The sequence below is a fragment of the Panthera pardus genome, unplaced genomic scaffold, assembly GCF_024362965.1.
Source record: "Panthera pardus isolate Hobbes unplaced genomic scaffold, ASM2436296v1 HiC_scaffold_17, whole genome shotgun sequence".
Classification (NCBI taxonomy): domain Eukaryota; kingdom Metazoa; phylum Chordata; class Mammalia; order Carnivora; family Felidae; genus Panthera; species Panthera pardus.
Window position 1 is genome coordinate 73,501,936 of NW_026526732.1, and position 14,549 is coordinate 73,516,484.

General features: G+C 40.8%; 1 protein-coding gene across 1 annotated transcript in view; it reads right to left on the reverse strand.

Moving 5' to 3' along the window:
• The window catches only part of HTR1E (5-hydroxytryptamine receptor 1E), an 89,145-nt gene extending 77,957 nt beyond the window's left edge, over positions 1-11,188 (reverse strand). The window contains exon 1 of the mRNA XM_019442796.2: positions 10,653-11,188. The gene's annotated coding sequence lies outside the window, so the exon portion shown is untranslated. The remainder of the gene's footprint in view (positions 1-10,652) is intronic.
• Between the last annotated feature and the right edge of the window lie 3,361 nt (positions 11,189-14,549).

The following is a 14,549-nucleotide window of genomic DNA, read 5'->3' on the forward strand; positions in this document are numbered from 1 at the left end:
TGACATTGCTTTGCCATTTTAGAATCTTTGAAATAAAATATGCTAGCCAATATGAATGCATCTTAGTAATTTGCAAAATTTTTAATTACTAATTAAATGTCATATTTAATACTTGATTTTTTAAAAACATCTGTGTAAGGAATTTAATTAGGTTCAGAGGGACAGAATGATCAAATGAAAATGTAATGAAAAAGGAAACCGTTCTCCTTCCCTGAATGTTTACTTAAATTATGCTGGACAATAATGGCAGGAGAGATTTATGGATTACTAAATGCCAAATTCTCATGCAGGTGACAAAAATTTCCTTGAGTAGGACAGAGTTCAAATTAAAATTTGTACTATGTAATAAAGTTTTAAGGTGTAAGCTACTTAAGTAAGTATACTATTCTTGTACATTTACAGTAATACAGGAGAGAGTTAATTACAATGCCACATTGTGTTGTCAGAAATTGTGGAGGGATAAATATTACAGAGTTCATAGGGATTGGTTTTGGAATCTGGAGTCTTTTTCTCCAGGGTCCTCATCCTCCATCTTCCTCAGATGAGGTGAGCGTTTAATTCTCATTCTTCCTGGACTCTGACAGAATCTTTTTACACTTCTCAGGCCTGTTTTCTCCCCAGTGATTTGCAAGCTTAGTAGAAATGTCTACAATTATATTGTTGCTAATCAGGCAAACTATTGGCTTTTGTATAGTTTGTAGCTAGACATCTTATTGTCTGCATACTTTTTAATGGCATTTTCATTTATTCACTTGTGTTTTCCTAGTAGATAATCACATCATCTGTAAGTAATAATATAGTTACTGCATGACCAGTACTTATAAATTTATATCACTTTCTCTATTTTTTTCTTTTCCTTATTTCTATCACATTGATTAGAACATTCAGATGACTGTTAAATACTGCTGCTGTTAGGCATCCTTGTCTTTATAGGGTTTTACCAATAAGCATGATGTTGTCTATTGTTTGAGAAAGATATTCTTTTTTTTAAATTAATTTATTTATTTTGAGAGAGAGTGTGGGTGAGGTAGGGGCAGAGAGAGGGAGAGACAGAGAATCCTAAGCAGGCTCCACACTGCCAGCACAGAGCCTGACGTGGTGCTCGATCCTAGGAACTGCGAGATCATGACCTGGGCTGGATGCTTAACTGACTGAGCCACCCAGGTGCCCCGAGAAAGATGTTCTTTGAAAAAAAAGTTTTTAAATGTTTTTATTCATTTTTGAGAGACAGAGGGAGACAGAACACTAGTGGTGGAGGGGCAGAGAGAGAGGGAGACACAGAATCTGAAGTGGGTTCCAGACTCTGAGCTGTCAGCACAGAGCCAGACATGGGGCTCAAACCTATGAGCCGTGAGATCATGACCTGAGCTAAAGTCAGCTGCTTAACCAACTGTGCCACCCAGGCACCCTGAGAAAGATGTTCTTAATGTGAAAAACTGTTCCTTTCTATTTCCAGTTTACTAAGAAATTTATTTCTTCTATTTCCAGTTTGCTAGTTTGCCAGTTTTTTTTAATTTTATTTATTTATTTATTTATTTATTTATTTATTTATTTATTTATCAATATATGAAGTTTATTGTCAAATTGGTTTCCATACAACACCCAGTGCTCATCCCAGAATGTGCCCTCCTCAATACCCATCATCCACCCTCCCCTCCCTCCCACCTCCCATCAACCCTCAGTTTGTTCTCAGTTTTTAACAGTCTCTTATGCTTTGGCTCTCTCCCACTCTAACCTCTTTTTTTTTTCCTTCCCCTCCCCCATAATGTTTATAGCAGCACTCTCAACAATAGCCAAATTATGGAAAGAGCCTAAATGTCCATCAACTGATGAATGGATAAAGAAATTGTGGTTTATAGTTTGCCAGTTTTTAAAAAATCATAAGTATACAGTAAAACTTTGGTTTGCAAGAATAATTAGTTCCAGAAACATGCTTGTAATCCAAAGCACTCATATATCAAAGCAAATTTCAAGAATCATTGGCTCAGTTGTGATTATGTGACATTTGGCCTCATGTACTACTCAAATTGCAAGATATCGCTCATTTATCAAGTTAAAATTTATTAGAAATGTTTGAGGAACACTAGTGTTAAGGAAATGTCTTGAGGAACACTAGTAGAACAAGTTATTCTCAATCCAAGGTTTTACTGTATATTGAATTTTGTAAATTTTTAGTACCCTTTGAGATGGCCATTGTCTCATTGATGTGATATTCTTGCTCATTTTTAAAGGCAGTTTCCCTTCCCCATAAAGAGTTCTCTGGTAATAAAATACTTCCAGCATGACAGCAACACATTTTATTGCTTAAAGATTACTTATCTCTCATCAGGGCTGTAGTTCTTTAAGAGTAAGTTCCCTGACATATTTTCCTGTTTCTTTAGCTTTAACAAAAACATTTAGTTTTGTATGTCATGCTGACTCCCATAGATCTGCGCTACCCAGAGTGTGGTTTGCCAGATAAGCAGCATTGGCATTACCTGGGATTTTGCGAGAAATTTAAATCCTTGGCTTCACCCCCCTCCCCTGCTGATTAGTAGCTTTGCAGATGGGGACCAGGAGCATGAGGTTTAACATGCTTTCCTGGTACTTCTCCTGCACACTATGGTTTGAGAGGCATCACTATAGAGTGTGCACTTTCCAGGTGCAGAGAAATTGCAAATGAAACTCCAGAGTCACGTACTGGGCTCAGTCTCGTGTCCTGTGTGTATAAAGAAAGGATGTGTGAGTGGATTCAGGGTGTAGAGATTCAGTGGTTGGAGAAAGTAGCAGGGAAAGGCATTCTCTGGTGTTTGAGGATATATCTGATCAGAAGCAATGGTGGTAATTAAAAGAGAAAAATTCTTGCCAACAGGGTTCAGGGCAGTGGAACTTGGCGTGGGCCCATTTCTCTTTATTTTCTCCAAAGCCAGGACCACATTCTTCACCTCATTTTAGGTCAGGATTATTTGTACAACACCCCCATAAGAATAATAATGACAATAATTATAATAATAACATTTCTTCATGGCCTAAGTTGTACTAAGTTTTCTTTACTCCTTACAATCGGTCTATAAGGCAGGAGTTGTGATTCACATTTTAGAGATGGGACAGTGAAGCACAGAGGAATCAAATAAATTACTTTAGGTGATAAGGACAAAGGGGAGAGAATCAGATTACAATCAACAGAAGCAAACTGGAGAATCAGAATAATAACACTACGGAAAATCAATACAATGAAGGCCAAAAAACTAGTGATGTTTTCTTAAAAGATTATGCTTTTGGGGCACCTGGGTGGCTCAGTTGGTTAAGCATCTGACTTTGGTTCAGGTCGTGATCTCACTGTTTGTGAGCTCGAGCCCTGCATTGGGCTCTGTGTTGACAGCTCAAAGCCTGGAGCCTGCTTTGGATTCTGTGTCTCCCTCTCTCTCTGCCCCTCTCCCACTCATGTACTGTCTTTCTCTCAAAAATAAATAAACATTAAAAAAATTTAAAAAGATTATGCTTTTGTAGACACAAAAATTATTTCTGAAAGAAAACCAAACTAGCACCAAGGAATGGAGCTGGGATGGATGTAGAAAACAGAGTGTAATTCTGTCCTTTCTGGGCCATAGAAATTGTGTGGAGTGGTTCTTGGTAGCAGTTCGCTAAATACAGTTGTGGTATAGCTGGGAGCAGCAGCCCCAGAATTGAAGGCAAAGGTAGAATGCAGCATGAGGTCAGAGGCAGCATCTCCAGCTCAGGAACTGCTGTGTCGGATGTGACTGCAGGGGTTTCCCTGGTAGAATTTGTTCTGAGAGGTTCTTCAAGCTGCCAAGTTTCAGTCAGCCCTTGTCAAAAGTGTACAGCATAAAATCTCTTTGTGGGGTACTACGTTACTTAATTGAACAGGCAGAGATATCAAGGAGAGGTTTTTCGTGAGCAGTTTTTCTGTTATATTTCAGCTGTCATGCAGGTCCAATCATAAAAGGAGCAGTTATGGCAAAGTGTATTTCAAGTTCAAGCATTAAACATACACACACACACACACACACACACACACACACACAGTCCCCTTATGATGATTTAAAAATTCCTTCCCAAGACAGTTGGCAGTTCACCCTCTCTACCTTCTCACGAGAAGTTCTGCATCAAGGGACCACATATGTTTATAGGAATTCTTGCTTTCCATCCACGTTCAGCGATTCAAGTGATATATTTACGTGCTGAAATGGGAGGGAGGAGGGACTAAAGGTGAAATGGAAAAATATTTACAAGTTTGTAAACTGTTCAGTGGCTTACAAACCTGGGTATATGAAATAAGTAAATGCAAATCCCAATGCTGCCAGGAACCTGGAAAATCTAATGAAATAAGTATATGCAGATGTCAGAGCTGGAAGGCCTGCAAGGTTATCTAGCTTAATCCTCTGTAGTCGAAGTCCAAATAAAAAAATATCCTGAGAAGGACACAGAAGCATACTGCCCAGATCCCTCCTTCAAGAAAGAGCTTGTAGCCAGCTGCTGAGATTGGGTCTGGACAGCCTTCAGCCATCAGCCCCTTCGGGGATGTCCTTGGCCATTGAGAGCTGCCTCTCCCAAAATGGTGCTCTTTTCGGGGTAGCTCCCACTCAGTGCCTGATGGAGGAAGGGGTTGGAAAGCCGGACCCTTTTCACCTAGTTTGGGGCAACTATGATGGATCCTTTTAGCTCAGATTCCCCACAGGGTTGGCTGAGGCTGTTGTTCTGCAACTCAGTTTCTCCCTCAGTCCAATCCTGTTTCCTTCATTTCCTCCATTGTGGCTCTCAAGACAAGGGCATTCCCTAATCAACATACTGCACAATAAAACCCATCTTAGACTGTGTTTCTCTTAGACCACTGAGAACCCAACCTGTGACATGTCCCCAAACATGCTGCACTTCCCAGTGATGCAGAGTGCATACTTCACAGGTAGTCTTAACTATGAGTCAGATAGTGTTGGACAACTCTTCCATGAAGTGCCGGAATCAGCTTCTCTGCACATTTTGTTAACTACATCTGCCCTCCTGAATGAACCAGAGCAAGACTAGGCCATCTGCAGTCTATTTCATTTATTTCTACTCTCTTGCGAAGAATTCTATCTTGCAGTAAAACAAAGTTTTAGCTGATTCATTATCATCTCCTTCTCTTTTGGTAATTGTGAGACAAAATTGAAGGGAAAAGCAAATGATTCATAGGTCAACAGTTCAGGAAACATGAAGTAGTTCATGTTTCTTTTTATGTAACTAACTATTACCATTTGGGGTGTGAGGGGTGATTTTGCAGGAGGAAGGGGCTTGGTGGGAGCCAGGGGAGAAACAAAGTGCTTTGTGGCAGAAGCACAGATTTGGAGTCATCTTGGGCAATTCTTTTAATCTTCTGAGATCCAACAAATATGTTTTTGTTCATTCTCCTGTGTTCTCAGTCTTGGTGAAAGGAAACGTTATTCATCAAGTTTAGGAAGCTGAGAGTTGTCCTGCATTCCATACTTTCCTTCACTCTCTATGTCTATTTATTATTTGTACATTATCATTTCCTTCTTCCACTGTAGCCCTAATTAATTGTGTTCTTGTTTCCCTCTCTCCTTGTCTACTGCTACTACCTTGGCTTGGGCTCTCAGGGCAACTGCCTCCTCCACACTTATTCTCTTTCACTCTGTAGTGCAGCGAGAATGGCTTCTCTATAATACCAAACTAATTATTTTGGCCAACAGCTTAAAATACCATAATGAAGCATTATCATAGCAAAAACCTGGAAACAACCCAAACGCCCATCAATGGTAGACTGGATAATTAAATCGTGGCACATTCATACAACACAATGGTATATAACAACAGCAACAAGTGAACAAATTACTAGTATAACCATCCGCATGAATGAATCTCATGAATATAACACTGAACCAAATCATAAAAGATACCATTCTATACACTTTACACAGATAGAAAGCTCAGAATAATCTATGATGTTGGAATGCAGGGAGTTGCATTTAGGGAGGTTGACGTGATGTCTGGGTGGGGTTGGGAAGGTTACTTGTGTGGTGATGTGCCATTTCTTATCTTGGTGGTGGTTAGTAACATGGGTATGTTCACTTTGAGAAAAGTTGCTGAGCTTAACAACTAGGATTTGTATACATCTCTGTATGAATATTATTATTAATAAATACTTTTAAAAATCCTATAATAATTCCCCCAGGCCTATAGGGTAAAGTCCAAATTCATAGGATTCCCTCAATTACCAGCATACTTCTCAGACCTTCTCTCTAGGTATTCTCCTTGTGTATGTTCACTTTGCTCTGTCTGGATTTTTTGAAGCTCCCTGAAAAGGACAGCAGGTCAGGTGGTTGGATGGCAAATACGGATTTTTAATGAAAGAATGTGAAGCTGATAATTGTGGGGCTGATAACACTTACCCTACAGTGCTTTTCTGAGGATTAAATAAAAGAATGTATGTGCAGTTCTTGGTACAGTTCCTGAAGCATAGCAGACGCAGACGTTCATCATATTGGTTCCTTCCTCCTCCCCACTCCCACCAGTGCAGATGAATGGACCTATGATACCTCTGAACATTATTAGGGTATTGTAGCTGAAGTCATTTTTTGAGAGGTATTTCCTATAACTCTCATTATCCATTTGGTGAAGTTTACTCCCCAAAGACACTCTGGCTTGTCTTCAAGTCCCAAGATTACAAATCTTGACACAAATGTGACTTCCTTGGGCAAGCTGTCCCAACAAAACTCATACTTTAACGTTTAAGTCAGATTCCTCCAAAATCCCTTGGAAATATCACCACATGCCCATTATCTGATAAAGGGATAAAGAACAGCTGCAGCTAAGGAAAGACATTTCCTGGAGTCTGGTTTTACTTTATTTGGTTGCTTTAGGTAGACGGGGTCATTAGAAGGATCTAAGAATTTTAGAATTGCATGCTGCTGCTTCTATTGGTTGCTGTTTTTCAAAATATTATATTCTTGCTATAAAAATGCTTTCCTTCTCATGCCAGATTTCATAAAGACTTTCCATCTGGTCTGTACCGATAACTAGAATCTTGAGATGCTCATTCCTCTTACAACTTGTAGTTTTAAATGATCCAGATGTAGAAGAATTGGGTTTTACAGCTTTTTCTAAAGGATTTTGCCTTCCTAATCCTACAGCTGTATGTGTTGAGGACTGACCAACAGGAGAGAGTGCTAACAATGAACCTATTACAAGTTTTCCACTGGCTATGTTATTTTTCATTTGGCATGTCTTAGGAGAATAAAATCATGAAATGAAAGCATTGAAATCTATTAGGATAAGGACCATAGTGAATCAGCTAATCCACAGTGGGCAAGACAAAAAAGAGAAAGAAAAAGAAAGAGAGAACACTAAAAATGAAAAACAAGATTAGAATCAAACTGTATTAGAAATAGAATTCTCAAGGATTTTACCAATTTGTTGTGATTTAGGAACAACAAATTGGTTAATTGATCTTTATAAATTCTGGTTCTTAGTTTTTTAATCCAAAAAATTTGAAAAGGGACACCAAATTATGAAAAGTAGATAGAATATTGATGAAAGTCCTTTTATTCCCAGGAGGATGGACTTTGGTAAATTCACTCACCTGGGCCCTAAGCTTTAGGGGCCACAATACTGGTTCTACAAAACGACTCAGGGAGGAGGAAACAAGGGAGTAGTCAGCCACTCTAAAGAGTTGCTGCCCCATTGCCCCCTTTCTCTCCCTTGTTCACCCATTTCTTCTCCCTTTTCTCCTTCCTTGTCCATCCATCTGCCCCCTCCTTGCCCATAGAGCATATTCAGTGTTTTCATGAAGTTAATGTTCATATAATTTCATACATATAAAAATGTGGGAGGTGGAGGGGAAAGGAGTATATAGCATGAGATGCCCAGATTCACCTCTACCCTGAAATGGCCTTGATAACATATGGTATGAATAATAAATCCCTATTTTGTGGAAATTCACTTCTTGAGCAGCCTCAAGCTTATTTTCTCATGTAAATAAGCCTACAGAAATGGAGGAAAAGCCTCCCCATATTAAAATATTAGCTTCAGATCTTTTACTTTTAAAGGCTAGCATAGAAATAAAATTCCAAGAAGGACCACAGGCATGAAAAAATGACATGTGTATAAAGGTGAGGTGTAGGGAATCAGATGCTTGAGCAATGAGAAGATAACCCATCAGGTCAGGGCCTAAGGTTTTCTGTAAAGGGATCTGCTTTCAATCTGAAGCCTTGGAATCTTTGTGGTGGTGATGGTGTAATATGTTGATAGAGAGGAGCTTCAGCCAGTTGGGGATGAGATGCTGTTGGTGATAACCTCACTTTGCTCTCCAGTAATAACCTCATCAAACAGGAACGGGAACATATTGCAGCATCACCTGAGCTTGTGGTGTGTCCTAGATTTTGTTTCTTCCTAAATACTGTCTCTGAGAAATCCTGACTTGGTTATTTATCTCAAAAGAAAAGGAAGTTTGTTTACGTTATTAATGCTGGCCAGGCATCAATAAGAAGAAATGGGGAGGAAATGTTTTGAATAGATACCAAAATGGCGAACAAAGGTGACATCAGGGTGAGTATCAAGGTACGCTGTGGTTTATGTGTCCTCACGTGCCCAAGGGAAAGGTGTGTTCAGGAAGATACCCAGGAACACCTGGCCTAGAAATATGCCCCAAGTCAAGTTACCATGGGCAGGAGAAGAGAAAATGAAAACTTGAGTTTACTGTTTGTGATGTTGATTCCTGTAGAATTTTAAATTTGCCAGCTTGTAGATATAAATAGTCAATTTGAATACTTTTTAATATAAAAGTAATCTGTGAAGTCTTCATTCCTGGAAATCTTTATAAGAGGAAGAATTACCACTTAAAGGAATATTTAGGCATGCATTTACCAAGACTCTGAGAACCACAGTTTTGGCTACATTATTTTTTGAGCTCCTTTCCAGTTCCATCATTACAAGTCTCAATTTATACAGAGATCTGTAGAAATCCCTGGGTTTCAAAAGCCCATATCAGATGATGATGACATAATAGTTAAGTTCTATCAACAATGATGAGTCAGGATTTGAATGAGTTTCTCTGTATAGATCTCTAGTGATGAAATATCTGGGCAGAAGTATTTCTCCCACTTCAAGGCAGCAAAATAGTTGTGGAGGTGCTGTGCAATTTCAGAAATAAGCAACACACTTTGCTTTAAACATGGTACAGAAATTGAACTGAGTCCCACTTGGGAGGCTAGCTTCATTTTCACAGTTCTGTGGTCTAAGGGCTAAAGTTCTGAAGGGAGGAGAAAGGCAGGCAGGCATATTTTCTGCACTTGCTAAATGGGCCTCAAACGCCTCCACTCATTTATTTGTTGAAGACAGGGTCATCTCATTTAATTCAGTAGGAATACAAGTGCACCAGAAGTACAGAAAGGCTGGCTCATAATTTCCTTTCTGTATTTCAAATCTGTATTTTGAAAGTATTGCAAATATGCTCCCTATGAAAGAAGCTGCATGGAGAGCCAGATCCAGGCCCCTGCTTCCTGCTCCATAAACAGGGTTAAGTCAGGGAAGCCCTAGATTCATAAGTCCACCCTGGGTGTCTAAGGTCATGCACATTATGTCCAAATGTGTAACCATGGAAAATGTATTAGTAATGTCAAGTTCAGAACAGGAGCATAAACTGCTGGAGCTTGGGGTAAAAGAAGAGTGGTAGGAGAACCCTGACATATTTTGGAAAAACACCCCTCCCCCAACTTACTTGACCATCTATTATTCCCTCCTGGACTCAGATTTGGTGCAGGAGGCAGGGAAGGACAGTGAGGAAGGTTAGAAAGCATCATCCTGGGATGCTGACACCCTCTGCCTCACCCTTGTAACTCAAGGACAAGCAGGGTGGAGTTGAATACAAGGTCCTATACAAAACTGGATACAGGTTAAAAAAAAAGGCGCAAAAAAGCAAAAGTATGTATGTATTAACAAGGCAAAATCATGTATCATCCTGTGATAGGAGCAGGAATCACTTCCATTTAGCCTGGATTCCCTTTCCTTTTCATTACGCAGGAGGCCAGTCTCTCACCTTGCAGTACTGGGTTTGGAAATAGCCAAAGACTAAACTTCACGTCTTAACTTGCACTTTCAAGGTTTATTTTGTAATTTAAGAACATGAGTCAAACCCATCATCTCCCCATCTGGGTATTTTCTTTATCAGGCTAAGCACATCATTATTTTCTGAGGGCTGGAGCAACCGTACGATCCTTTCCAATCAAAGGTTTTTCAATCAGCGTTGGCTTTGAAATCACCTCGTCCTCCAGCGGTCCTCGCCGCACACCCATCTCCGCGTGATTTCCACTCAAGTTTTTTCCTCCTAGCACCCCTCCCACATTCATTTCATCTTTAAGCCGCCTCAAATCTTTTGGCAAGGGCAGCAGGATAAAATTCTTCAACCACAATTATACACAATGTCGACACGCAGCTTCACACGTTTGGGGATTGTCTAACCTAGAAATGCGTTCCTTACTAAGAGGTCCAGGGGGCAGACACAGTGCCCACGCGACCCCTGTAGTCTCCCTCCCCTTGTCCCAATCCGGCTGCCTTCGCGCCTCAGAGTGGGCAAAAATCCCTCAACCAGAGCTTGAGCCCCTGGCCTGGGGAGGGGGTGAGCAGGGAGGCCGAGGTCGTCCCCGGAAGCGTGCGCCCCTCACCTTGTGGACGGTGCGTGCAGCCGCGTCGTACTGGGCGACCTGGGCGTCCCGCTGGCTCCCCAAGTCTCACTCCGAACGCGCTCTGTTCTCTCCCGAGCTTTATGAAAGCACAGCTTCTCTCAACACCCAGCTCTGGAGCACGCTGAGTCCAGGGGCGTTGGACCCTCGAGCGTCCTTTGCCAGCGCCCGTGCCCCCTGGCTGCGGCCAGAAAGAGCTGGGAGCGCGATGCGCTGGGCTGCCCCGTGGCGCTGCAGGCGGCAGGCGCTGCGCTTTGCGAAGTCTGGGTGCCCCGACTGGAAGAGGAGGCGTGAGCGAGAGCTGGCAGGAGGAGGTGGAGGAGGAGGAGGAGCAGGAGCAGGAACAGGAACAGGAGCAGGGAGCAGTTTACTAAATCACCAGGCAGGTTTGCAGGCGCGCAGGACACCACTGAACAGCGAAGGGGGTGGGTGGGATGAAAAGGTGAGCCGGGGTGTGATGAGGGCGGTGGCGGTGGAGGATAACTTGGAGGTCGGAGCTCTGAGGTGCTTCAGATCTTGCTTAGCCTGTAAAAGAGAAATTCTGAAGCTGATGGCGCCCTCAGGGCTCCCGGTTGCAAACACTAGAGGGCAGCGCTGTCCACGCTATAAACCTGGCCTACAGGGTTGGCGGTGTGGACCACGGTCTCACCTCCTGAGCCCTTTGTTGGTGGAGGCCCAGGCAGAGAAGGGTCCAGGTGGTGCAAGGAAAGGCAGACCCTATACCCTTATTCTGTGGCCAGCTTGGGTTGGGGAGAGAGGGAATACAGTAGCTGACAGGTTTGGACTTTGCCTGTGTGTGGCTCCTCCAGGCAAATCCTCTGGAAGTGAATTACTCCTTTTTCCCTAGGGGGAAAATTACAGTCAACATCCACAGGGTGCTTTAAGGAGAGGGGTGGGAAGAGGAGGGTGAGGAAGAAGTAGGGGAGCATTGGGGGTGGGGAAAAGTGGAAAGGAGAAGAGAGGTGGGGAAAACAGAGGAGAAAAAGAGAAAAGGAGGTGTTGGAGTTGATATTTCAGGCTGCAAAGGTCTCTGTGCTCTTCCCAGTGTTCCAGGGATATTCACCTGCTGCCAGGCCAGAGGAGTTAACTTGGGAGGGACTTTATAGAATTCTGGCACTGCTGAAGGAAGCATACTGAGGGCTTTGGTTACTACTTCCCCAGAGGGAACTTAAGTGGTTCTGAAAACTTGAAGCTGTATATACATTGATTCCCTGATATTTTGGGAGAAAAAAAAAATCAGATTATTTGAACTACAACCCTGGCAGATGGGAGAGGAGAGATTGGGAGTTATAAAATTGGAATAGCAAATCTTTTTTTTTTAAAGATGTTTTTATTTTGTTTCTTTATTCCAATTTTTAATTTAAATTCTAGTTAGTTAACATATAGTGTAATATTGGTTTGAGGAGTAGAATTTGGTGATTCATCACTTACATATCAAAACGAGTGTCCTCCTTAATACCCATCCTCCATCTAGCCCATCCCCCACCCACCTCCCTCCTTCAACCCTGTTTGTTTTCTATTGTTAAGAGTCTCTTATGGTTTGCTTCCTTCTTTTTTTTCTTTTATCATATGTTCATATGATTTGTTTCCTAAATTCCACATATGAGTGAAAATAATATGGTATTTGTCTTTCTCTGTCTTATTTTGCTTAGCATATACACTCCAGCTCCATCCATGTCAATGCAAATAGCAAGATTTCATTCTTTTTGATGCCTGAGTAATATTCCATTATATATGTTATATATATATCCAGTTATATATATTATATATATTACATCTTCTAATTCATCAGTCAACAGACACTTGGGGTCTTTCTATAGTTTGGCTATTGTTGATAATGCTGTGGAATGGCAAGTTTTATGCAGACTATATGATCTATAGTCATCCTGATAGAAGTTGAAAGGACTTTGGAACCTCTGTAGACAACTATGTAGTTCCCCAAAATACCTGCCTCACACTTGCCTTTCTAGTGTGTGGCTTTATGGCTGAATTAAGGCTTTATTTGGTTTGATTTAATTTTTGGTAGCTTGGCTTTTCTAAAACAAATGAAATCTTTCTTTTTCAATTCAGAAAGCAAGCATGCATTCCTTTCTTCCTGCCTTCTGTAGTGCCTCTCAGGATCAGCAGGGGCTGAGTGATGGTGTGAAGGGGAATTTCACTAAACAAGAGAAAGGCAGGTTGGTAAACTATAGTCTTGAACTGTGATTAGCTTCTGTTAATCCTATTACACTAAAAGAAAAGGCTTAAGTGGACTAAAGCCAAACAGGAACATGGGATGGGAGGATGTTTTCCTACCAAAGAAAGATAGTGCTTCCAAGTCATCAGTTTGAAATGTGTTAGGTGATAGAACTGTTATGTAAAAACAAGCAGAACAAAAATGTTTCTTTATTTTACTTTATTTTATTTTATTTTTTTACTTTCTAGAATTTATTTATTTTTTATAATTTATGTCCAAGTTAGCACACGGTGCAAAAATGATTTCAGGAGTAGATTCCTTAAGCCCCTTACCCATTTAGCCCATCCCCTCTCCCACAACCCTTCCAGCAACACTCTGTTTGTTCTTTATATTTAAGAGTCTCTTACATTTTGTCATCCTGCCTGTTTTTATATTATTTTTTGCTTCCCATCCCTTATGTTCATCTGTTTTGTATCTAAAAGTCCTCATATGAGTGAAGTCATATGATATTTGTCTTTCTCTGACTGACTAATTTCACTTAGCATAATACCCTCTACTTAGTTGCAAATGGCAAGATTTCATTCTTTTTTTATTGCAGAGTAATAGTCCATTGTGTATACACACACACACACACACACGTGTGTGTGTGTATAGTCCATTGTGTATATACACGCGTGTGTGTGTGTGTATACACTTTGGCTATTGTGGTAGTGCTGCTATAAACATTGGGGTGCATGTACCCCTTCAAATCAGCATACCTGTATCCCTTGGATAAAACCTAGTAGTGCAATTGCTGGGTTGTAGGATAGCTCTGTTATTAATTTTTTGAGGAATCTCAAAAATGTTTTTGAGTGGCTGTTTTCCAGAGTGGCTGCACCTGTTTGCATTCCCACCAACAGTGCAAAAGAGATCCTCTTTCTCTGCATCCTCACCAACGTCTCTTGTTGCCGGAGTCATTAATGTTAGCCACTCTGACAGGTGTGAGGTGGTATCTCATTGTGGTTTTGATTTGTATTTCCCTGATGATGAGTGATGTTGAGCATTTTTTCATGTGTTGGTTGGCCATCTGGATGTCTTCCTTTGAAGTGTCTATTTATGTCTTTTGTCCATTTCTTTACTGGATTATTTGTTTTTTGGGTGTTGAGTTTGATAAGTTCTTTATAGATTTTGGATACTAACCCTTTATCTGATATGTCATTTGTAAATATCTTCTCCCATTCCATTGGTTGCCTTTTAGTTTTGCTGATTGTTTCCTTTGCTGTGCAGAAGCTTTTTATTTTGATGAGGTCCCACTAGTTCATTTTTGCTTTGGTTTCCCTTGCCTCCAGAGATGTGTTGAGTAAGAAGTTGCTGTGGCCGAGGTCAAAGAGGTTTTTGCTTGTTTTCTCCTCTAGAATTTTGATGCCTTCCTGTTTTATATTTAGGTCTTTCATCCATTTTGGGTTTATTTTTGTGTATGATGTAAGAAAGTGGTCTAGGTACATTCTTCTCTATGTCGCTGTCCAGTTTTCCCAGCACCACTTGCTGAAGAGACTGTCTTTATTCCATTAGATATTATTTCCTGCTTTGTCAAAGATCAGTTGGCCATATGTTTGTGCGTCCATTTCTGGGTTCTGTGTTCTTTTTCATTGATCTGAGTGTCTGTTCTTGTGCCAGTATTATACTGTCTTGATGATTACAGCTTTGTAGTATAGCTTGAAGTC